The sequence below is a fragment of the Rattus norvegicus genome, chromosome 18, assembly GCF_021556685.1.
Source record: "Rattus norvegicus strain SHRSP/BbbUtx chromosome 18, alternate assembly SHRSP_T2T, whole genome shotgun sequence".
Lineage (NCBI taxonomy): Eukaryota > Metazoa > Chordata > Mammalia > Rodentia > Muridae > Rattus > Rattus norvegicus.
Window position 1 is genome coordinate 69,669,920 of NC_141551.1, and position 22,958 is coordinate 69,692,877.

General features: G+C 45.7%; 1 protein-coding gene across 3 annotated transcripts in view; it reads right to left on the bottom strand.

Moving 5' to 3' along the window:
* The window catches only part of Mapk4 (mitogen-activated protein kinase 4), a 147,762-nt gene extending 125,046 nt beyond the window's left edge, over positions 1-22,716 (bottom strand). Inside the window, exon 1 of one of the 3 annotated variants that reach the window (XM_087593298.1) lies at positions 22,158-22,716. The gene's annotated coding sequence lies outside the window, so the exon portion shown is untranslated. Of the gene's footprint in view, positions 1-21,045; positions 21,531-21,956; positions 22,073-22,157 lie in introns of those variants that run through there. The other 2 variants (XM_087593295.1, XM_087593297.1) reach the window with 2 other exon arrangements.
* Between the last annotated feature and the right edge of the window lie 242 nt (positions 22,717-22,958).

Genomic DNA, 22,958 nt, shown 5'->3' on the forward strand with positions numbered 1-22,958 from the left:
GCCAGTTTCTGGCCACATGTCTCAGGAGAACAATGTTACACACACCAGGAGTGTAACAGACAGATGTGACACACCACAGCAAAAACAACAGAATAGCAATTAGGAAGGTCTCGGCTGTTTATTCTGGCTCAACTCAGGAGAACGTTCTATGAATGAAAGCTACGGCTATAAGCTGAACTTGTATTATCTACTGTAAACCCCAGCATAACACAGCCAGGCCCGTGGAAAGAGCCAAAAAGCTGCTCAGCGCATGCATTTCACGGAAATCCTTCCACGTTTCATGTCGTGGCATATAGCCTGTGAGAACCTCCCACACACAAGGCAAGTTTGCTCTGCAGGGCTGCGGTCTTACCTGTATGGAAGAATTACCCAAGGCGCCTTGAAGACATCCTGATGCCCACATCAGACCCCAGACCACCTAAGCTACTGGAGTGAGACCCAGAGCACAGAGAAATCAAGCTGGACTTGATTTGGAAAAATCCTTCTTGCTAGTTAGTTTTCGTAGTGTGAGATGGTATTATACAGGCTGCAGGAGAAAAGGCTCCTAGCCTTACCCGTCAATAGACCCTGTGTGCTACAATACTGGCCTGCCAGATGGCGTGTGCCCACCGGTACGAGAGTGACATTACTGTTATGGGTGCCATCAGTGATTTCCTATCTGATAATCCACAGCAGGGAATTCATGCCTGCTTCTGATGCCTCTGCAGAGGTCATATTCACACACACACACACACACACACACACACACACACACACATCTCTCTCTCTCTCTCTCTCTCTCTCTCTCTCTCTCTCTCTCTCTCTCTCTCCTTCCCTTTCCCCTGGGCTAAAAACAACAATCATTCAGAAGCAAAAGGAAGTAAGTGGGAAGGCTCTAGGGCAGACCCTGGTAAAAACTAGTAAAAATGTCATGGCTGTGAAGTCATAGCACTGGGTGTGAGGGGGAGAGCACCCAGTGCTATTTTTTCCTAAATGGATATGGTGTCAAACTGTCCTCTAAACATTTGTGTGTATTCAGATAAATGGGTGCAGCTCTCAACCTTGGTCAGAAAAGCTTCATGTTTTGCAATGGCAGTGGTTAATATGGAGACTCAAAATGAGAGAATGGGTGCCGGGTGCTCAGCTCTAAGAGGATATCTACATCACACCCCACTTCAAAGCTCGGCAAACACTCCACAGAGGGGATGGAAACAATGCTGCAGAGTACACACTGCTGTGCGACAGTGTCCTGCAGATACCACACAGAGGTATTCACAACCTCACAAAGTTGAGGTTACCTGAGTAAGATCCAGTCTGTCAGCATCTCAGCCTGGATGGGGTGGGGGTCATGGGGTCCTATCTAGCTCTCCCTGAGGAGCTGTTGGCAGTTAATAGCTGCTGAGGGGAGAGGGAGTCATTTTTCCTCAGTGGTGTAGCCACTGTTGAGTTGTTCGTGCTCCATTTTAAAACAAACAATTGGAACAAACAAATTCTCGCCCATGTGTATGCAAGCAACCCTAACTAAACTCACTGGGTTATAAAGAGAACAACAACAACAACAACAATAAAAGGCATGAAAATATGTAGGGACTTGAGTAGGAGTCCAGATGGAGTGGAATCAGATAAAACAGGATTATGGGGAATGAACATGTTACTAAGATATACAATGTATGAAAACATTGAATCCAGGTGCGATGGGTGAGACCTCTGATTACAGCACTTGGGAGACAGGGGTATGTATCACTGAGTCCAAGCCGATCTGAGCTACAGAGCGACTCTCAAAACAAAAACATCCCAGAAAACTAAGCTCAATACAGCCTCTCCTTGTTGAGATTTCCTCTTCCTGGCTAGATTTTCATTTCTTCTCGCCTATTACTTGCCAGCATTGATTTTCTAAACCCTGAGGACCATGACAATTGTTCTCTATGGCTGTTACAGCAGGAGGAAGCCTCTTGGGCTGAAGTCAGGAGAACTGGACTCTGCATCCCACGCCATCTCCTCTTCCCCACGGCGTCTTGGACAGGCTGTTTGGTCTTCAGTTACTCCTGTATGGAACAAGCAAGCCCAGTTTTTTCGAGGGGCCGCCTTCCAGCTCAGACAGTATGTGGCTTGGATGTTCTTGTGCACAACGATATTAGCCTTTAGAAATGGCTCCATTTATGACTTTGGGAAGAGTTCCTTGAGTTGCATAAAACAAAGATACAATAAGCAATTTATGCATGTAATTTACCAGACATTGTAGGTCTAGGAAGGAAGGGCCAGTACTTAAGCTGATGGCATCGGAGAGAATAACTGTCACTAGGGTTCCATGAGGAAAGAAATGTGCATAATGGCAGGAAACCAGACAGACAGCATGGAGTGCTTTTTTATTTAAATATGTCCTGAATAAAGTTGTTTCTACTGGGGACAAAAAGACATTGAACCAAAAAACAAACTTGGAATCCAGCCTGGGCCAGGACTACTAGGCGGTGACCATGCCATCTAAGACAAGTCACCCTTCTCCTGTGGAGTTTGCTCCAATCTAGAAAAGGGGAATCCTCATAAAACAGGTCAGCATCTTTTGTTATTCCAAATGAATTTGCAAATTGCTCTTTCTAACTCTATGAAGAATTGAGTTGGGATTTTGATGGGGATTGCACTGACTCTGTAGATTGCTTTTGGCAAGATGGCGAAAACTATTCTCAATAATAAAAGAACTTCTGGGGGAATCATCATGCCAGACCTCAAGTTGTATTACAGAGTGATAAAAAAAACCTGTATGGTATTGATATAGAGACAGGCAGGTAGATAAATGGAATAGAATTGAAGACCCAGAAATGAACCACTTGATCTTTGACAAGGAAGATAAAACCATCCAATGGAAAAAAGATAGCATTTTCAGCAAATGGTGCTGGTTCAACTGGAGGTCAGCATGTAGAAGAATGCAGATCGATCCATTCTTATCTCCTGTACAAAGCTCAAGTCCAAGTGGATCAAGGACCTCCACATCAAACCAGATACACTCAAACTAATAGAAGAGAAAGTGGGGAAGAGCCTCATAGGCACAGGGGGAAATTTCCTGAACATACCACCAATGGCTTGTGCTATAAGATCAAGAATTGACAAATGGGACCTCATAAAACTGCAAAGCTTCTGTAAGGCAAAGGACACTGTCATTAGGACAAAATGGCAACCAACAGAGTGGGAAAAGATCTTTACCAATCCTACATCTGATAGAGGTCTAATATCCAATACATACAGAGAACTCAAGAAGTTAGACTCCAGAGATCCAAATAACCCTATTAAAAAATGGGCTACAGAGCTAAACAAAGAATTCTCAACTGAGGAATCTAATAGGTGAGAAGTACCTAAAGAAATGTTCAATATCCTTAGTGGTCAGAGAAATGCAAATCAAAACAACCCTGAGATTTCACCTCACACCAGTCAAAATGGCTAAGATCAAAAACTCAGGTGACGGCATATGCTGGCAAGGATGTGGAGAAAGAGGAACACTCCTCCATTGTTGGTGGGATTGCAGACTTGTACAACCATTCTGGAAATCAGTCTGGAGGTTCCTCAGAAAATTGGACATAGTGCTACCTAAGGACTCAGCTATACCACTCCTGGGCATATATCCAAAAGATGCTCCAACATATAATAAAGACACATGGTCCACTATGTTCATAGAAGCCTTATTTATAATAGCCAGAAGCTGAAAAGAACCCGTATGTCCTTCAACAGAGGATGTGGTGCAGAAAATGGAGTACTACTCAGCCATTAAAAACAATGACTTCATGAAATTCTTAGGCAAATGGATGGAACTGGAAAATATCCTGAGTGAAGTAACCCAGTCACAAAAGAACACACATAGCATACACTCGTTAATTGGATATTAGCCCAAAAGCTCGGAATACCCAAGATATAATTCACAGACCATAGGAAGCTCAAGAATAAAGATGACTAAAGTTCAGATGCTTCAGTCCTTCTTAGAAGGAGGAACAAAAATCTTCATAAGAGGAGATATGGGGACAAAGAGTGGAGCAGAGACTGAAGGAAAGGCCATCCAGAGACTGCCCCACCTAAGGATCCACCCAGTATGCAGCCACCAAACCCAGTCACTATTGCTGATGCCAAGAAGTGCTTGCTGACAGGAGCCTGAAATGGATGTCTCCTGAGAGGCTCTATCAGAGTCTTACTGATCCAGATGAGGATGCTTGCAGCTAACCATCAGACTGAGCATACAAATTCCAATGGAGGAGTTAGAGAAAGGACTGAAGGAGCCGTAGGAGTTTTCAACCTCATAGGAACAACAATGATATCAACCAACCAGACCCTCCCCCTACCCCCAGAGCTCCCAGGGACTAAACCACCAACCAAAGAGTACACATGGAGGAACCCATGGCTCCAGCCACATATGTAGCAGAGGATGGCCTTACCAGGCATCAATGGGAGGAGAGGTCCTTGGTCCTGTGAAGGCTCGGTGACCCAGTATAGGAAAATGCCAGGGTGGTGAGGTGTAAGTGGGTGGGTGAGGGGGGGCATCTTCATAGAAGCTGGGAGATAGGGAATGGGAAAGGGGGAACCAGGAAAAGGGATAACATTTGAAATGTAAATACATAAAATATCAAAAAATGCAAAAAATAAATCCCAGAGGTCAGCATATGGGGCAGTGCCACTAGGAGGCCCCAAGAAGACAGTCAGGTTTTGTAAAATGCTCCAGAATGGAAATCACACCAAACCATGGGAGATATATGTGACTCATACTAACCATGTGTTCCTATAGAATTGTATCTATATGCATACATATTAATATTATGATATTTATCAAACAATTTATAAAAAGCCAGTTTCCAATGACAAAGCCTAGAGATTGAACTCAGGACAGGACCTTATGTTCCTGTTTTTCTTTCCTTCAACATCTTAAGATTTTCTATAACTCTGTCATTGAATAAACATACTGACTTAATCTAAAAATTAAATAGTATGAAGGCGGGGGCTGCAGCTCGGCAGTAGGTCACTCATCTAGCCTGTATTATCTAGTCAGAGTCTCATCTCCAGCACTACCAAAAACAAAAGAACAAAAAAAAAAAAAAAACCGAGTAAATAGAATGTAGAAAATATAAAATAAAATAAAATAAAAAATTCTTTCCCTCAGCTCAATCTCACTTTATCACAACTAACAACGTCTCTACCAAAAAAAAAGTCTGCATATTTTTGTTCAACATAAGAACAGGTTTCTGGACCTGTCCCCGGGTCTACAAAAACATAGTTTTTTTTCTCTCTAGATATCTATTACTAGAGAGGAAATATCTTCTTTCGAATAATCTAAGCGCAAGGCAACGCAGTTTTAGATTACTGAAATCTGACATTACTTCTAGTGGTGATTATTAAATAATAAGGCTGCTATTATTTCCTGTCCATTGGGAAAGTAGAAGGGAACACAAGGTCAGGGATTAGTGAAGAAGACAGAGCCTGAACAGGGCCATGGGGCAAGCGCCCCACTTTTGTTCTTTAAGTAAGTCGGGTTAGAACAGACTTACAGAACGACAGACATTTGAGTGCAGGGGTTGGGGTCAGACACCTGCTTGTGCATAAACTAGGGAGAGAAGCCCAGGGGGTGGTGTTACTTCATGTTATTGCACAAATACATCCGAAGTTTGTGCTCAAAGACTGCTCACTGTAAAGAGCGGATTTCAAGGGCTTGCAAATCCCCTGACTAAGTTTTGAAGCATGAACGAGTACTAAGATCACTAAATAACCTAGAAGTATTTCCACTCTGGACGCCTGCACATAGAGACCAACTAAAGAGCCAGCCCAATGAACACGGTCCTGAGTCTTTCGTACTCCTTTCAACTTCAATCTACAGCTCGAAGACAGGGAGGGGAGTTACAAAAAGCAGCAACATAGTCAGGACCCGACACGCCCACGACTACTCCCATCTGCAGTGAGAAAAGCTCCTGCCTCACTCCACAGCCCTAAAGTCTTCCTGTGTGCTACTCGAACAGTACATATTTCAAAAACTTTATTGCACAGCAGAAAGATAGGCCATCAAGGCCATCTGAATCCTCAGCTGCAGGTACTGAAATACATAATCTTCCCTAAGAAAAAATTCATTCTCCTTCCTCTGATCTAAAAACTCGAAGTTATCCCACAGTGATCCGTTTCTCAGCTCTTCTCTCTAAATGACTTACTGCAATCATCCTCTTTAACCTCCTAACAACGAAGAGTTAGGTTCAGAATTTCAGGTTCTGACCTTCTGTCCTTCCATTGTTGAAAGCACTGTAACAGTTCTAGAACGTGCTGGGCACTCAGGAAAACCCCAGCACTCCCTGAACACAATGCCTTGGTCTCTGGCAAGTGCAGGAGTCTACTTAACTTACACTGTCTGAGCTCCACAGATGCTATCATAACTGTAGCATGTTACATCCTGTTAGCAAGCAAGATAGTCTCAAAGTGGCTGGGGGGAAAAAAAACAAAAAAACAAACCCCAACATGTGTGGCAAAAGGAAAAAAAGAGAATCATGCTGGTGAATCTCAAATATCTTTACCTTTTTTAAAAAGGGGGGGTGGGTGGGTGGAGAGATGGCTCAGAGGTTAAGAGCACTGACTGCCCTTCCAGAGGTCCTGAGTTCAAATCCCAGCAACCACATGGTGGCCCACAACCATCTGTAATGGGATCTGATGCCCTCTTCTGGTGTGTCTGAAGACAGCTACAACATACATATATAATAAATAAATAAATCTTTAAAAAAAAAAAAAGAAAGGGCTGGGGATTTAGCTCAGTGGTAGAGCGCTTACCTAGGAAGCGCAAGGCCCTGGGTTCGGTCCCCAGCTCCGAAAAAAAGAACCAAAAAAAAAAAAAGAAAAATAGTTTAAGAGCCCAGGTTACAGACAAAGAAAAGAAACTGGAGTTTACACTGAAAGTAAATCACGCTGGAAAAGTTTAATCTATTCATTTCAGGCTGGGGGAGGAGGTGATGCTTCATGAATTCTTTCTTCAAATATTTTATATTTTTTTCAGCTTTCATCAAGCACAGTACATAAGGGCATTTTCATACAAGTATATACTGTATGTTGGGCATAACCCCCATGATTCCCTACTCCCTGCCCCCCATCTCCCCTACATACCAGGCTTCTATTTCCATGCTATCTACATACATGATCATACAAAAACAATTACAAACATCCCAGTCATGGCTCATAAATTCTAACAGCTGGTAGAAGTTTCTAGTGATTCTGCCTCGAAAAACAATCATGGAGAGGGACATTTTCCCAGGGAATCGGAAATGTGCTTCTTCACAGTTAATTAAGTGATTATTATTTCTTCCAACAGGATCAGTCACAGACTAGAGCTACAGGAGTGTGGGGCGACAGATTCATTTTATGGGCAGTTGTTAAAACCTAATTAATTGGTGGAATTCTATTTCTAGAAAGATGACAGACTATTACATGTATTTTTCCTCATTTGAGACTTTTTAAAATTAAGATATCAGTTGAATCGAATCAATTATTGTCGAATATGCAAAATAAACCGTGGTATGGAGTAGTCTCAAAAAAAGAAAATGGTGGAGACGCACTGGCTTAGTCAGGGTTCTTATTGCTGCAACAAAACACCATAATCCAAACACAAGTTGGGAAGGAAAAGGATTTATTTGGCTTACACTTCCATATTGCTGTTAACGGGAAGTCAAACAGGGCAGGAACCTGGAAGCAGGAGGTGAGGAGGGCATGGAGGAGAGGGGTGCTGCTTAATGGCTTGCTCCCTTGGCTTTCTCAGCCTCCTTTTTATTTTTTTTATAAAACCAGGACCATCAGCCCAGGTGTAGACCCACTTACAATGGGCGGGGCTCTCTCCGATCAATCACAAATTAGGAAGATGCCTTACAGCTGGGTTTTACGGAGGCATTTTCTCAATTGAGGTTCCCTCCTTTCAGATGACTCTGGTTTATGAGTCAAGCTGACATAAGACTGGTGAGCACACATACCCCACCCTAGATAGGCTCCATCCTGATGGGCTGACCCAATGCTCACACCCTTTCATTTACTTCACGGCTATCCACCTCAGGTGACTGGAGATAGAAGCTCCTCAGGAGAACAGGAAAGAAAGAATCAAATACATCAGGTCTGGGTTTCCAGAGGGAAGGGACACACGAGGAAAATCAGAGCCCCCTTTCTTTCTCTGCAAAGTCAACAGAGGCTCTCTGGTGAGGTAGCCAACAGGAATTTCCAGCATTTTGCCCCTTTGCCCAACCAATACATTATTTTCAACATAAATTTCTCTGGTTTCATGAACGATACTGAAGAAACATCTATATGGTTGGAAGAGAGTGGAGGAAGTGCATCTGGCTGTTGATCTAAAGATCAGAGTTGAGTGAAGGCTTCCAAAGAGCAGGAAAACAGCCTAGGGCTCCCTTAAAGAAACAAGAATCAGGCCATTCAGACGGCTCAGTGGGTAGAAGCTTGTCATCAAGCCTGGGGACCTTGAGTTCCATCCCTGTGTGGAAAGATCCATGGTCAAAGAAAGAACCGATTTTCCCTCTGAGCTCCCACATACATGTACTAGCATGTTCACACATATGTACACATATACATATACACAACACATAAAAGATGTGATTTCAAAACAATACTTTGTTTATTTGCTTGGTGTCTTAGTGAGGGATTTACTGCTGTGAACAGACACCATGACCAAGGCAATTCTTATAAGGACAACATTTAATTAGGGCCGGCTTACAGGTTCAGAGGTTCAGTCCATTATCATCAAGGTGGGAACATGGCAGCATCCAGGCAGGCATGGTGCAGGAGGAGCTGAGAGTTCTACATCTTGTTCCAAAAGCAAACGGGAGAAGAATGACTTGCAGGCAGCTAGGATGAGGGTCTTAAAGCCCACACCCACAGTGACACACCTACTCCAACAAGGCTACACCTCCTAATGGTGCCTCTCTCTGGACCAAGCATATACAAACCATTACATTCTACTTCCTGGCCCCCATACGCTTGTTCAAAAACATGAGTCTATGAGGGTCATCCCTAGTCATAGCATAATGCAAAATACACTTAGCCAAAGCCCCCATAGTCTATAGCAGTCTCAACAATGTTAATGCCCAAAGTTCACGGTCTCTTCTGAGATTCATCCAATCACATAACTGTAATCTCCGAAGCAAGACAGGAAACCAGCTGGGCAAACTCCAAATTCTGCATCTCCATGGCTGACACCAAAGCAGTTTTCAGATCTTCAACTCCTTTTTTCATCTTTGTTGACTGCAACAAACTTTTTTATCCTGGGCTGGTTCCACTTCCTGTTAGCAGCTTTCCTCAGCAGATAGTCCATGGTTCTGGCACCTTGAACATTTTGGGGTCTCCAAGGCCACTTCAATGTTATAGCTTCTTGTTTCAATGTCTGGGATCCACACAGGATCTTCTGGGCTCCTCCAAAGGGCTGGTGTCACTTCTCCAGCTCTGCACTCTGTAGCCCTCTAAGCTCAGGTTGACCCACTCCACTGCTGCTGCTGTTCTTGGTGATCATCCCATGGTACCGGCATCTCCAATACACTGGGGTCTTCCACTATAACTAGGCTTCACCAATAGCCTTTCATAGGCTCTCTTCACAGTGCCAAGCCTCAACTCCTTTGCATGACCCCTTCAGTCCTGGGCTATCAACTATAACTGAGGCTGCACCTTCACCAATGGCCTTCCATGGCCTCTCACAGTGCCTAGCCTCAGCTGCTCTCCATGACCCCTTCATGCCTTCAAAACCAGTACCTACTGGGTGACTCTTACACATTACCAAATACAGCTGCAGTACCAGGTACAACCTTGGCTATCTCTGGAATACAGCTTCTTTGTGTTCTCAGAAAACACTTTCCAGAAGATTGGCCCTCAGTGATGCTGGTCTCTTCTTAATCACCACTAATTTCTTAGCTCCAGCTGACCAGCATCAATTGTCCCAGCAGTCCCTTCTATTCTGGACTCTAAAGCCAGAACCACATGGTCAAAACTTCAAGTTCTGCTGCTTGCTGGGGCTAGAACAGGGCCCCCTTGTTCTATTACATTATCACTTTGTTTTCCAACTCCTTCCATATCTAAGCTTAGGAGTCCTGGAACTTGCTCTGTAGAGTGACTTTGAACTCAGAGATCTGCATGGCTCTCTCTCCAAAATACTGGGATTAAATGTGTGGCCATCGTGCCTGGATCTAATCTTAGCTTTGTGGGATCTTGCCCTAAAGTCCCACTCCCTTAATCTGCTCTCTCCTAGAACACGGGATTGAGCTCCATTTCACTTCCTGGTGCCCCTTTCATACTCAAACCATATATTTTCTATTTTTCCTTTCTAAGCTTGCTATGCTTGTTCAAACTGCTCTTCATAAGACTTAACCAGAAAGAAAAGTCTATGCTGGGCTCTTGTGAAATTTCCTTTGTCAATGCAATTAATATAAATCTCTTTACCTCAGCCTCAGGTAGACTCTTCAGACAAGGGCAAAAAGCAGACACATTCTTCACCAGAATATCACAAAAACAGTCTCTATGCTAACTTTTTTCTCCTCTGAAACCTCTTAGGAAAGGTCTGGTCTGCACAGTTCAAATCACTCACAGCAACAAAGTCTTCCATATTCCTACTAGGATGGCTCATTAAGCCCCACTTAAAACATCCCATGGCTTTCCAAATCCAAAGTCCCCAAATCCACATTCTTCCAAACAAAAGCATGGCCAAGCCTATCACAGCAATACCCCACTTCTGGTACCAACTTCTTAGGGTTTTACGGCTGTGAACAGACACTATGACCAAGGCAATTCTTACAAGGACAACATTTAACTGGGGCTCCCTTACAGGTTCAGAGGTTCAGTCCATTATCATCAAGGTAGGAGCATGGCGGCATCCAGGCAGGCATGGTACAGGAGAAGCTGAGAGTTCTACATCTTGTTCCAAAGGCAAACAGGAAAAGATTGATCTCCAGGCAGCTAGGATGAGGGTATTTAAAGCCCACACCCACAGTGACACACCTAATCCAACAAGACTACACCTCCTAATAGTGCCTCTCCCCGGGCCAAGCATATACAAACCATCACACATGGGTTTTTTTGGTTTTTTTTAGCTCAATTTTTCTGATGTTATAATTAAAATAGTTCTCTCTTACCTTTCCTCCCTCTAAGCCCTCCCCATCTGCCCCTCCCTTAAGATTCATGCCCCTCCCACCCTGACTAACTGTAATAATGAAATTTTAAAAAGCCCAGATCCAAGACTCATTGAAGAGGTTATCCTGAGTCTTGGGCCTGGATATGATTATTCCATAAGGGAAGCTTTGGCCCCAGACGGGTGGTTCTGTTTTCCACATGGAAAGCTGGACAACATGCAGAATGGAAAGACCTAACCAGCTACTATGCAGTCTACTTTTTTCCTGTTTAGCTTTAGTGCTGGGACAGCAGATTCTTGGGTCCTCAAGATACACACAAAAAAGAGGATTTCCAATGGGGTTCCAGATACCACTCTAGTGTCTTCTCTCTTAGCCGGTCACCTTACTACAAAAGAATCAGACAATTACTTCTATCCACACAAGGTAACAGAGCTCCATTTACCTGTGTCCAATTAATTTACCACCCCAACCTCTGCATTTCCAGCTATCAATAGGATGGCATTTGGGAAACAAAGGAAAAGTGGTCTCTAATTCGAGGCAGGCAAAAAGAGCTGGGGACTGGTGCTGTTTTCTGCTCAGTCCTACGATGAATAAGACTTGGTCCTACCTCCTGTTGGTGGAATGAGAATATGAAAGGTCAGCAAGATAGCCCATGGTCACTGGTGATTGCTACCAAGCCTGACAACCTGAGTTCAATCCCCAGAACCCACATCATGTAAGGAAAGAACTGACTGAGTAAGCTGTCCTCTGATCTCACACACACACATGTATGCACACAGATATAGACACAAACAACAATTAGTTAACGTTAAGTTTTAAAACAAAGCTTTCTAGAAGCTCCAGAGAGCTAAGGAGACAGGGAACGTTGCAGCCATAAGATTCTAGGAAGAAGACTGAGGCATGTGTGTTTAGCATCCGGGCCATTTTGTCCCAGGAGTAGCAAGGCACTTGATCTAGGAGGTCAAAGCTGAACAGCAGCACATTGACAGCCTGTCTTAGGGTTTCCACTGCTGTGAAGAGACACCACTACCAAGGCCATTAAAGGCAAACATTTAACTGAGGCTAGCATACAGTTTCAGAGGTTTAGTCCATTATCATCACGGTAGGAAGCACGGCAGAGTTCAGCAGACCTGGTGCTGGAGTGGGAGCTGAGTTCTGCATCTTGATTCAGAGGCAGCCAGAAGGAGACTCTCTCTTCCACACTGGGAGGAGCCTGAGCACCAGGAGCCCTCAAAGCCCGCCCACACAGTGACACACTTCCTCCAACAAGGCCACACCCCCTGACAGTGCCTCCTCCCACCAGCCAAGCATATTCAGACCACTAACAGCCCCATGAGATCAAAAGGCCAGGGCCTCTGCTTTATATCAAAAGCAGCAGTCTAAAGAGCAAGGGAATGGGAACAAGTAAGGACAGAAATTAATCTCGTCTACTTTCATGTCATCTGGGGGACCTAGAGTGTTCCGAGCTTCCGAAGAGACAATTTTCCTGCAACCGCCCAAAGAAATCCTATGTGAGCCACTTAAAAATCCGTTTTAGAACACTTGTCATATTTAGCAGTAGCAGCCAAAGCTTCAATTCATGTCATCAAATGTGAAATATCACTAATTATAGGATACATGATTAGTTAATGTATCAGGGAAAAATAAAAATGCTACCAAACATAAAAGCAAGAATGTATTATAAAAAGATTCTGTAAAAATATCTCGATTTCAGAGATGAAAATGTAGAAATATTTACATTTTAAGATATCAAATGTGGTGTTAATATAGACATAATTTTTTTTTTTTAAAGTCAGGGTCTGACTATGCAGCCCTGGCTGACCTCAAACTCATGATTGTCCTGGTTCAGCCTTCCAAGTGCTGAGATCACATGCTTGTGCCAATATGTTGAGTCACACAAATATTTTTTTAAAGTCATATTCAGCACTCATTCAAAGATTAACCAACAAAACAAGGGAACATAATAACATAAACATGAACCAGCAAGAAAATCAGAACATGCAACGGATAGGAAGAGCAGGTGCTCAGTAGGTATTACAAAGGGGAAATCCCAGACATAGAACGCAAAATACCAGCACACAGATACGAAAGCTGGACTTAGCCTAAGAGCCAGGTGTAGTGATGCATAGCTGTAACCCTGGCAGGAAATGTGGGAAGACCAGGGCTAAATCGGAGGTCAGCTGTTGTTGTAAAAAATATAAAAATAAAAATGTATTGTGGTCTTTTACCCGCTAGGTCCTCACCACAGTGCCCCAAGATATCTGCTAGATTATCTTGGCGGAAACACATCCCAGCCGCACACTTTCCTACACTCAAACCCTCACATAAAAGAACACACAACACAATAATCTTAGATCCAATTGGTAAGATATAATTGCTCATTTAAACATACTATGCCCGGTACTATCCATCCCTTGAGAACATTAATAACAACCTGTAAATACACAGAGCAGAATCTTAACATCACCTGCCATCTTGTCCTGCCACGTATTCTCAGCCCCTCTCCTCCGCCCTGTCTCCTCCTCTCTCCCCTAGTCTCCTCCTCTTCCTTCAAACTTCTCTCCCGCCCATCCTTCCTTCTCCTCCAATGACAGGCCTCCTTCTATCCTGTACCTGCCTCACCTGTGACATCATCCTACAGTCAGCCTAGGCTTTTAGCAAGACTTTGTCTCAAAAAAAAAAAAAACAATAAAACTTACAGGGGTAGTGGAAAGAAGTGTTAAAGGCGGTATGGCTTCATGTTAAAGCCATGCTGTTGAAAGAGAACTAGAACTCTACAAATGAAATTCAGGGATTGAGACTGAAACTGCAAACACATAAATTCATCCCGGATTAGACATAGCTGAAGGAGACACTGGGCCTTGGAAGACAGAACTCTTCGGAATGAAGCTAGAAGAGACTGTTTAAAGTGGGGGTAGGGAGAGGGGGAGTGGAAACACAGGAATCCGTCTAAGAGAAGTCACAGCAAATTTAGGATGGCAAATTGACCTCGCACCACAAAAATGCTCCCACAGATAAGCAATCGAGTTTGGAGACAGTTGCCAATATTCCCCAGCCTAACTTTCTTCTGTTGGGGGTTGGTTTTGTGCACTGAATATTCAGTTGCTGCTTTCTGTGCCCCGAGCTCTGGTCACAGTCAGACACTAGCATTGCGGTGAGTATTTGAACCATCTCCTGGATCAGTGTTGTATAAAGAACGCTCCCAATTATCTCTGACTGGTAATAAAGAGCTGTCCAGCCTATGGCTGAGCAGAGATAGGCAGGCTGGACTTCCCATTCCAGCTAGGGGCTCCAGGGAGAGGGAAGGAAGAAAAGGACTGTGAGAAAAGAAGATGGAGAGACCAGGAGGATTTGCCATGAAGTCTCCATGAGAGAGCAGACATGAGGTCACACATGGACCAGAGCAAGCCAGGGAAAGAAAGACCAGATAGAAAAGTGACAGGGCATTAGGGAGTTAGAATAGCTCAGAATCTGCCCAGCCTAGGCTTAAAGCTTGGTAATAAACTTAATAAGTCTCTGTGTCAATTCTTTGGGAGCTAGGATAAGGCTATCTTTGAATTAATGTCTATACTTTTCTTTTTTCTTTTTTTTAAAGATTTATTTATTTATTATATATGAGTACGCTGTAGCTGTCGTCAGACACACGAGAAGAGGGCATCAGTTCTCATTACAGATGGTTGTGAGCCACCAAGTGGTTGCTGGGATTTGAACTCAGGTCCTCTGGAAGAGCAGTCAGTGCTCTTAACCACTGAGCCATCTCTCCAGCCCTGTCTATACTTTTCAAGTCCATGAACACAGCCAAGGCAGATCCCTCGCCCGCAACCGCACCGTGGTTCAAATCACAGATCAAATCACTCACAGCAACAAAGTCTTCCATAAGAGCTGTGACCGGAAGTGTGTGTGAATTTGGACGTTTATCTTTTCTGTCTGCCACTTTTCACTCCGTCGGCTGTTGTAGGGATGAAGCCCAGCAAAGGTTCACTGTGTGCTGGTCTTCTCACCCTGCCCAGGCCCTAGGAATGACCTTCAGCAAGCCCTCCTTAAGCTTTGAATGTTGGTCTTCATGAGGTGCATCTCCCTCTTAACCTTCTTCAGTGATTCATAAGCAGCTCCTCCACTCTGGATAAGCTTGACACTGAGATTCTGGCATTGCAGATTAGTTTAGATTATTAGATACAGTTTTCAGGATTCCTATTTTACCTTTGAAATCTGAGGCATTCTTGGTTTTTTTCTTTCTTTTGAGAAATGGTCTTATATACAGGTGTTGCTGTTTAATCACACAGACACACACACACACACACACACACACACACACACACACACACACACAAAGTAACTCACCAAAATGCAACTGTAATCGACAACTCATTAATTCTATCAATCAAATATAGAGACACAGACCACTGCGCACTGTCAATAGTATGTATGAGTAAACTCCACCGCTGACAGGATGCTACCAACAAGAGTTTAAAAAAGGCCATGCCCCCTTCATAAAGACACTTAATACGGTGTTCTCAGGCCCTTGGCTAAGTAATTTCTCTGTGAATATGTCACAGGAAAAAAAACCAATAACCCAGGCTGTCGAAAGAGTACAGGCACAATGACTCAGTTGGGAGAACTTGCAGAGAAATTTAATATCCCCTAATAGTAAAGTGTTGGGATAAATTAAGGAACTTGTAAATACCGAATTACCCATCCGCTAAAATTATATTTACCAGGAGTTTGAATCATAGATATCATTTGTTCTAGTATTACCTGGAAGAGGATTAAAATTAAAATTACACACACAATGTGGTCTCAGTTATATTTTTAAACGAGCCAAGGAAACCACTAAAAAAGGTGGAAAAAAAGCCAACTACGAATTGGGTGAATTCGTTTTACTTGATGCTTCCATAACTGTGCATTACTTTCCTAAACAGAGACATAAATATTAACACTCACGTCAATCACTGTGAAATATCTTAAAATAAGCTCGATAAAATAATTCCATCCACTCGATACAACTGTCGGAGCTTTCCCGTGGTTGTTTTCAGAACTAGGCTTGTGTACACACATCGCTGGCACCAGTGTAATTAGCTTGAATCTGTGAGCTGCTTTCTCAGAATGAGACGCTCTGGAAGGAAGGCAAGTAAGTAATTAAAACCTTTTTCCTGCCTCCTGAATGTTCCACCAACAAGCTCTGGCAACCAGGAAGACAGAGGAGTATCCCAGGAGCACGGAGCATGGAAAGACCTGGTAAATTCCCAGATGCCAGCGGGCCCCAGCCTCCTCGGGGAACCTCTCTGTAACTCTGGCAAGCATTCTAACTGCTCACTGCCTTGGTTTCCTGGCCTACATGATGGGTAAGAAGGGTTGATCAGGGGACCCTTAAATCTCCTTGCATTCTGTTTTCTGGAGAGAAAAAAAAAAAACCCTCAATAGATCTCAACTCTTTCAAGTGCTCATATAAATTGTCAGTTTAAAAGTAAAAGGAATAATATTTTCTTAATGTCCCCTAAGAGCAAATCTTCCTGTTCTGGGTTCTTTGTTGTTGTTGACACAGACATTGATACATTGACTGATTAACCTCACAGAGAACCAGCTGTATCAATGTCATGAAACTAGATTGCTCTAAACTAAGGCGAAAGATCAATTAATTTACTAACGAATTCACTTAAAAACCTAAAATATGGTTTTTAAAGTTTTATTATTTTGCTCACGGGTGCTTAAACTGCTTTGCCCCCCTCGTCCCCCAAACATAAGAGGATGAATATTTCCCACTTGGTCTGTCTTAACCCACGGAATTCCAAAAGAGAAATCTAAATCGACGAACTCTTACCGAACCTTTTCAGAGACCATTCCATGACCTGAAGACACGCTCCATTCACTTTCCGAAGCAACAGGTTGGACTCTTCTCCTGCCACCTTACGAGGTACAAATGTAGCGCCCATGACCGCAACTCAGACTCTGCTTAACTGTAAACTAACCTCCTCCTCTTGCCATCCTACAGAGATGCTGTTGATGCTGGGGCTGACAAGCAGGTTGAATTCTTGGTTTTAAAGCAAAAGTGAGCAGAACTACGGGCAACTCGGGAGTCTTTGATCACCTTTCTATGATGTAAGCTAGCACCGGCCAACCTCCTCTAAGCTCCTGCTGGTCCCGCACAAAGAAAGTTTTTAGTACCCTACACAGGCTTGCTCCCCACGCAGAGATGGCTTTAACAGGAAGCAAACTGAAGTTTAAATTCACAGCCTCCTACTTGATTGTCCAAGAACGCATCCAAGGCTGGCCATTTTGCTTTTTTTTCTTTCTTTCTTTTTTCTTAAATGTTATTTATCTATTTCATGTACATTGGTGTTTTGACTGCATGCATTCTGTGTGAGGGTGTCAGATCCCCTGGAACTGGAGTTACAGACAATTGTGAGCTGCCGTGTGGGTGCTGGGAATTGAACCGGAGTCCTCTGGAAGAATAGTTTTTAACCACTGAGCCATCTCTCCAAGCTCCTTGCCTTTTTCTTAAATAGGTCTCTCCAAACTACACAAGCAGATCCCTGCCAAACTCAGCCTCCACCCTCACTTTCCTACCCTGCTGTTGCCCGCCAGCTGCGGTCCAAGTAGCAGGTTCAGGTGTTGCTCTGGGGTAGGCTTTGCTGCCAAAGATGGTTCTGGTACCCACACTTCTGGTACACACGTTAGATCTACATTGAGACAGGAAGAATCGCTTCAAAACTGAACTCAGCAACATGATTACTGAATTTGAGTATGTGTGCTGACAGGGAACGTTAGTTCTGATCTGAAATTATTGACATGGAAAGTGCTACAAAGTTAGTCAGACATTATCAAGTCGCCTTTACTGAAAAAGATTCAAGTGACACTAAATAAAGCCTTTCCCAGAGAGTTATGTTACAGCACGATACATAATATCCAGTACTCTGAAGAACAGTGGTCCTCAGGGAGTGACTCTTCTCCCAGGGGACATTTGTTGATATCTGGGGATGCTTTGGGTTGTCACCGTTTAGAAAGGGTAGCTAGACAGGACCTCCAGCATCCGATGGGTAGAATCCATGGACAGAACTAAACACTAGACAAGGTATTCCTGTGAGGAAAGCGGCTCCTATTCCTATAACAAAAAAACCCTCAAGTCTGAGAGCGGCAGTTAGGAATCTGTCTTGAGGTAATGGGAGTGCAAGGAGACAGAGACTCTCATTGTAAAACAACCAATCTGTAGACCTTGGAGAGGAGCACGTGAAGGCTCTGAGAGTCGGCTCACAGAGAACTACGGTCTGACATCCACTACCACCCCATTATAAAAGGCAATGACGCCTCTGAAGGGGACACGGAAATTGTACTCGAAAGCCTTGGCTCTCCACCTTCCTAATAATGTAGCCTACTAATACGGTTCCTCACGCCGTGGGGACCCCCCCCCCAACCATGAAATTGCTTCGGTGCAACTTCACAACTGTAATTTTGTATTTACAGTTGTGAGTCATAATGTAAATATCTGATATACAGAATATCTGATGCGTGACACGCACCCGCTCCCACCGAAGGCTCATGACCCACAGGTTGAGAACCACTGCTTCAAGGAGAGGGAGCTGGGTGTGGTGGAGCATGTATGGGACCCCAGCACAAAACAAGCTCTGAAAGGAAAACCTCAATCTCAAGTTCAGGATAGGTGAGCATAGGCTACATACTACGTAGGGAGAACTTGTGCAAAAACAACAACAACAGCAACAACCAAAGATTGAAGCCTCCAGAGGTGTATAGATCATGGCACTGCGAGGAGGACCCAGGACTAGGTGTTATCGTTTCAAGAGCACCAGGAAAGTCACCCTGCCAGCCCAGTAACTTCTAGCCCTGGCATCCCCGGAACCACAGAGGCAGCTTTTCTTTCTCTGATGAGGCTTAAAGAACAAAGACCCCTGAAGACGGAACCGTGACCTACATTCACATTCAGGACAAAGTGGTGGGTAACTGGTTGTTTTCCCCTGAGACCAGTTTTCGTACAGCGCAAGGCCTGCCTGGAGGAGCTGAAACTGGTGACAAGGACGGGAGGACCTGAGGAGGGAGGGAAAGGGTGAGGAAATGAGCAGGAGACGCTGAAGATTCACCTACTCCAAAGACGGGCAGCCCTAGCATGCAGAAGAGGATGCTGGGAGCCAAAAGAGGCACATTCCTGGCCTGAGGAAGATTACAGCCAAGCTCAGCTCAGGTGAAAACACTTCAGGAATGCTTGAAACAATGGAGGAGGGGTGCAGGGCTGGCCAGCTGCTGGGGCCACTAGAGGATCCCCTGGAGCCTCAAACTGAGTGGTTCCCACACTTACACCTGACGGCCCAACACGAAGTCTCTCGGCTTCACATTTCTGGGGAATGGATGGGAGCCCTCCTGATGGACACCTAGTCCCTTCTAAGGGTTCTAAAAGCTGGTCTGTTTGCCTGATACTTTTGCTGACTGCTATTTCCCTCGACTGGAATCTTGTGTCATCATCACCTTAGCTTTCTCTGCTGTTGGTCTCCTTTGGTTTTCCTCCCCTTTCCTCACTACCGAGCACATTCACTTGGATCTCACCACGTTGTCTATGAAGAATTTCTCACCACGTTGTCTATGAAGAATTTCTAACAGGTCTACTTCCAGAAAAGACTGTCGGGGTGGGGGCGGGGGAGGGGGGGTGAGGGTCCAAGTTCATAACAAAGATAGCGCCACATAGTTTTAAAAGAATTTAAGATGGAAATCAGAAACAATTTTAAAGAGAAAAAGTTTACGGCACCAAGAAGCTGGGATTAAGCAGTTATCAGAAACTGTTAGAAATCAATGTCAAGAGACAGACATACAGAACAAATGGAAACTCTGCATTTCCGGTTTTAAAAGAAAGCCGCAATTCTGTAGATTTTTTTGGGTTTTTTTAAGCATGTTACTAGATTTCCTTTTTTGGTGCCCAAACTGCCATTTTACTCCTCATGAACTGTCACAGGTCCTGCAGGACAAGAACTGTGTCTTAGATTACATTTTGGAGTATCAATAACAAAGAAGCACTTAAATATTTGCCATTCTATTGAGAATCAAGATCTGGGGCTAATTCTTCAAATCTCTTAACAGGTCTCTCGGACCATTTGTAGGGTTAAGATTAAGGACACTGCCTTGGCCCTGGTATCCGTGTGAGCTGCCTGGCTGAAGTAAGTGTAGCTAGCCCTATCTTTCCTCCTTCTTCACTCTGTCCTTTCTCAGTTGGCTGTCCACCTGTCTCTCTTTCTCCTACTTAGATTCCACTTCTTAGCACTAGGGCTTTGCCACATAAAACTTTGTCCCATTCTCTGTTATAATCAGCAAAGTTCTCCCTCCTTATTCTGCCGTTTTCCTGTCAGACCAACTCTCAAGCATTCAAGCCCAAATTGCCTGATGTGGAGAGACAGGTCCTTCTCACTCCACGCCATAATCTAGAAAGTTAAAATGCAGTTTTCTCCGGAAGTTGAAGACCCATTATATGCTTCCCCTTCTTGTCTCTATCTACTTCGCCCCCGACCACCACACCACACTCCCACCTCTGCCTCTCCTGCCCTCGCAGTATATTGGGCTACCATTTGGCCAAAAAACGTCCTTTACAGATTAGGTTCTCCTTGAATAATGATTCCAGAAACAGGGTCATCAAAAAATCGGAAATACTCAACAAGTACCTGTCAGTAAACTGAAACCGTCATGGCATATCCGTTTTGCGCATAGTAGGTGTTTAACAAGCATCTCTGAAATGAAGACAGTTGTCCTGCACACAGTAGGCCTCCAGTAAAGGGCTACAAAAACCGAACAGCAGGCAACAGTCGTTCTTAGAGAACCTGGCAGAGATGACATTAATCAAAACCCAGGCACAGTTCCATGAATGGAAATGCACGTCTCGAGGTAGCGCTTTCGAGAGTGCAGGAGAGGCGCGTGACAGCGCGGCCGCGGCAGGAATCGCGCTCTTTTGGGAAGCAGTACCTACCTCCGCTCCGGGGTATTGATGGGCAACCGGAATCTTGGGGCTAGAAAGAGCCTCTTCCAGTGATTGTCCCTTCAGGGTAGCACCTGGAACTCTCACCACAACCCCCTCTTTGGGTAACCAACCATCCGGGTTTCTCAAAGGAATCGAGAGTAGCAGGGAGAACAAAAGCAAAAGCCCGCTGGGCTTCCGATTCTTTTCTGATGGAGATCAAGCCGGCCGGAGGCAGAGGGAGCCGGTCGGGACTGAGCAGTGATGTCAGCCCCCAGTCGCTGCCCGCACTGCCCTCCCTCCCCAACCGTTGCGGGCTCAGTGCAGTCCAGCGAGGGGAAACAGCTAGGTCCTCTCCCTCCCAGGGCCACCGACCCACAGAAGAGGCGCCTCTTTCGGGTGCGGCCGGGACAAAACGCGAGGCTAACCCTTGAACAGAGAAATAAACTGGAGGAGAGGCTAACAGGGAACAGAACCAGACCCCCAAATCCAAATCTGAACTCGAGAACCGCCCCTCCGCCACCCCGAACGCGCGCTGTCCCCAAGGGGTGGGGTCCCCTCGTGGAGCCCAGCCCCTTGGTCGTCTTCCCTAGCACACACCCACGGAAGAGCTCAGCAGCAACCTTCCCAACCAAACTGGGGAGCCAGGGACAGTACCCGCGCACGGTGCGCGGAGGAAGAGGTCACCGAGGGCGGCCGGGGTGGGTCCCACCGGAGACAGTGGCCGGCGCTCCGAAAGTCGCGAGTTGGGTGTCTGCTCGAGCTTGGGGGGCGGGGGGACGGAATCACGGGTCAGGTGAGGCTGGGGTGCAGAGTGAACCGGGAAGTCCCGGTCCTTGCAGTTCCCAGCTCCCCGGAGCCGGCGGAACTCCGGGAGGAGCGGGCAGCTAGAGAAAAAAGCGGGCGAGCAGGGAGCCACTCACCGAGGCAGACGGAGCGCGGCGGCCCTTTGTCTGCGGCCGCGGCGCCGGCGCTCTCCGCCCGGTTGCACCAGCCCTGGCGCGGCCGAGCTCCCGCCGGCTCCCCGACAGTCCGGCTCGGGCTCGGGCCCGGCCCCCGCCCGTACGGCCCCCGCCGCGGCTCCGCCCCCAGCCCCGCCCCTGCCCTGGCCCACGGGCCCCCACCTGCTGCGGCGGGGACAGCTGGAGCCCGGGCAACCGCACCCGGGACCATCCAGCTGGGACCCGGACCGGGAGGCGGCTTCTCCTGAGCAGCCGGCCTTCTGCACCTCCTGCGTGGACGCCCGAACCGGGGGCAGCCTGGCCTTCCCGCCGGGCACCTGCTCTTCAGAGCCCCTGTCGCTCTAGCCGCGAGTCCTCACTCCTGCAAGGGTTGGAGGTCCCCTCAAAGCCCGGTCCCTGAGGAAGGGATAGCGGGATGTGGAGGTCTCCCTGAGCTCCCTGAGCTTTGCTTCGGGCCAGCCTCTTCTACCAAAACCGCTGAGACTGAGGGCGGGGAGAAAGAGCCGGTTGGAACTGGACCGCTCCAGGCAGGGGAAAACCTGAGTGGGCGGGAGCCACCCTTGGCCGAGGGTCTTGGGGACGGGGAGCTCAGGTCACTAGAGGGCCTTGCGTGTGCAGCAGATCGCCTGGGCTGCGCATACGTCCTGGTTCGCGGGGTCCAAGTAAAACTCACAGATGGGAACCGAGACTTTGGTAGCCAGAAAAAAAAAAAAGCCTTGGACCCCAAACTTTGCTAGCGACTGGTGTTTGAGCTGTCTTCCAGCAGGTAGATGCGTCACTGTGTGACCACAACCCTTTAAAAACGGGAAGCTGCTTTCCTAAGAGGGGGTGGAGGGGATGATGAACTAAATATTGAATAATGAGGTCACCAGTAGCTTTGGTTGCCAGTGAACCCTCCCTCCTCCCAACCGAAGCACCCAGAGAGTGGGGGCTGCGCTTGTACACTTCACCAAGTGTAACGTA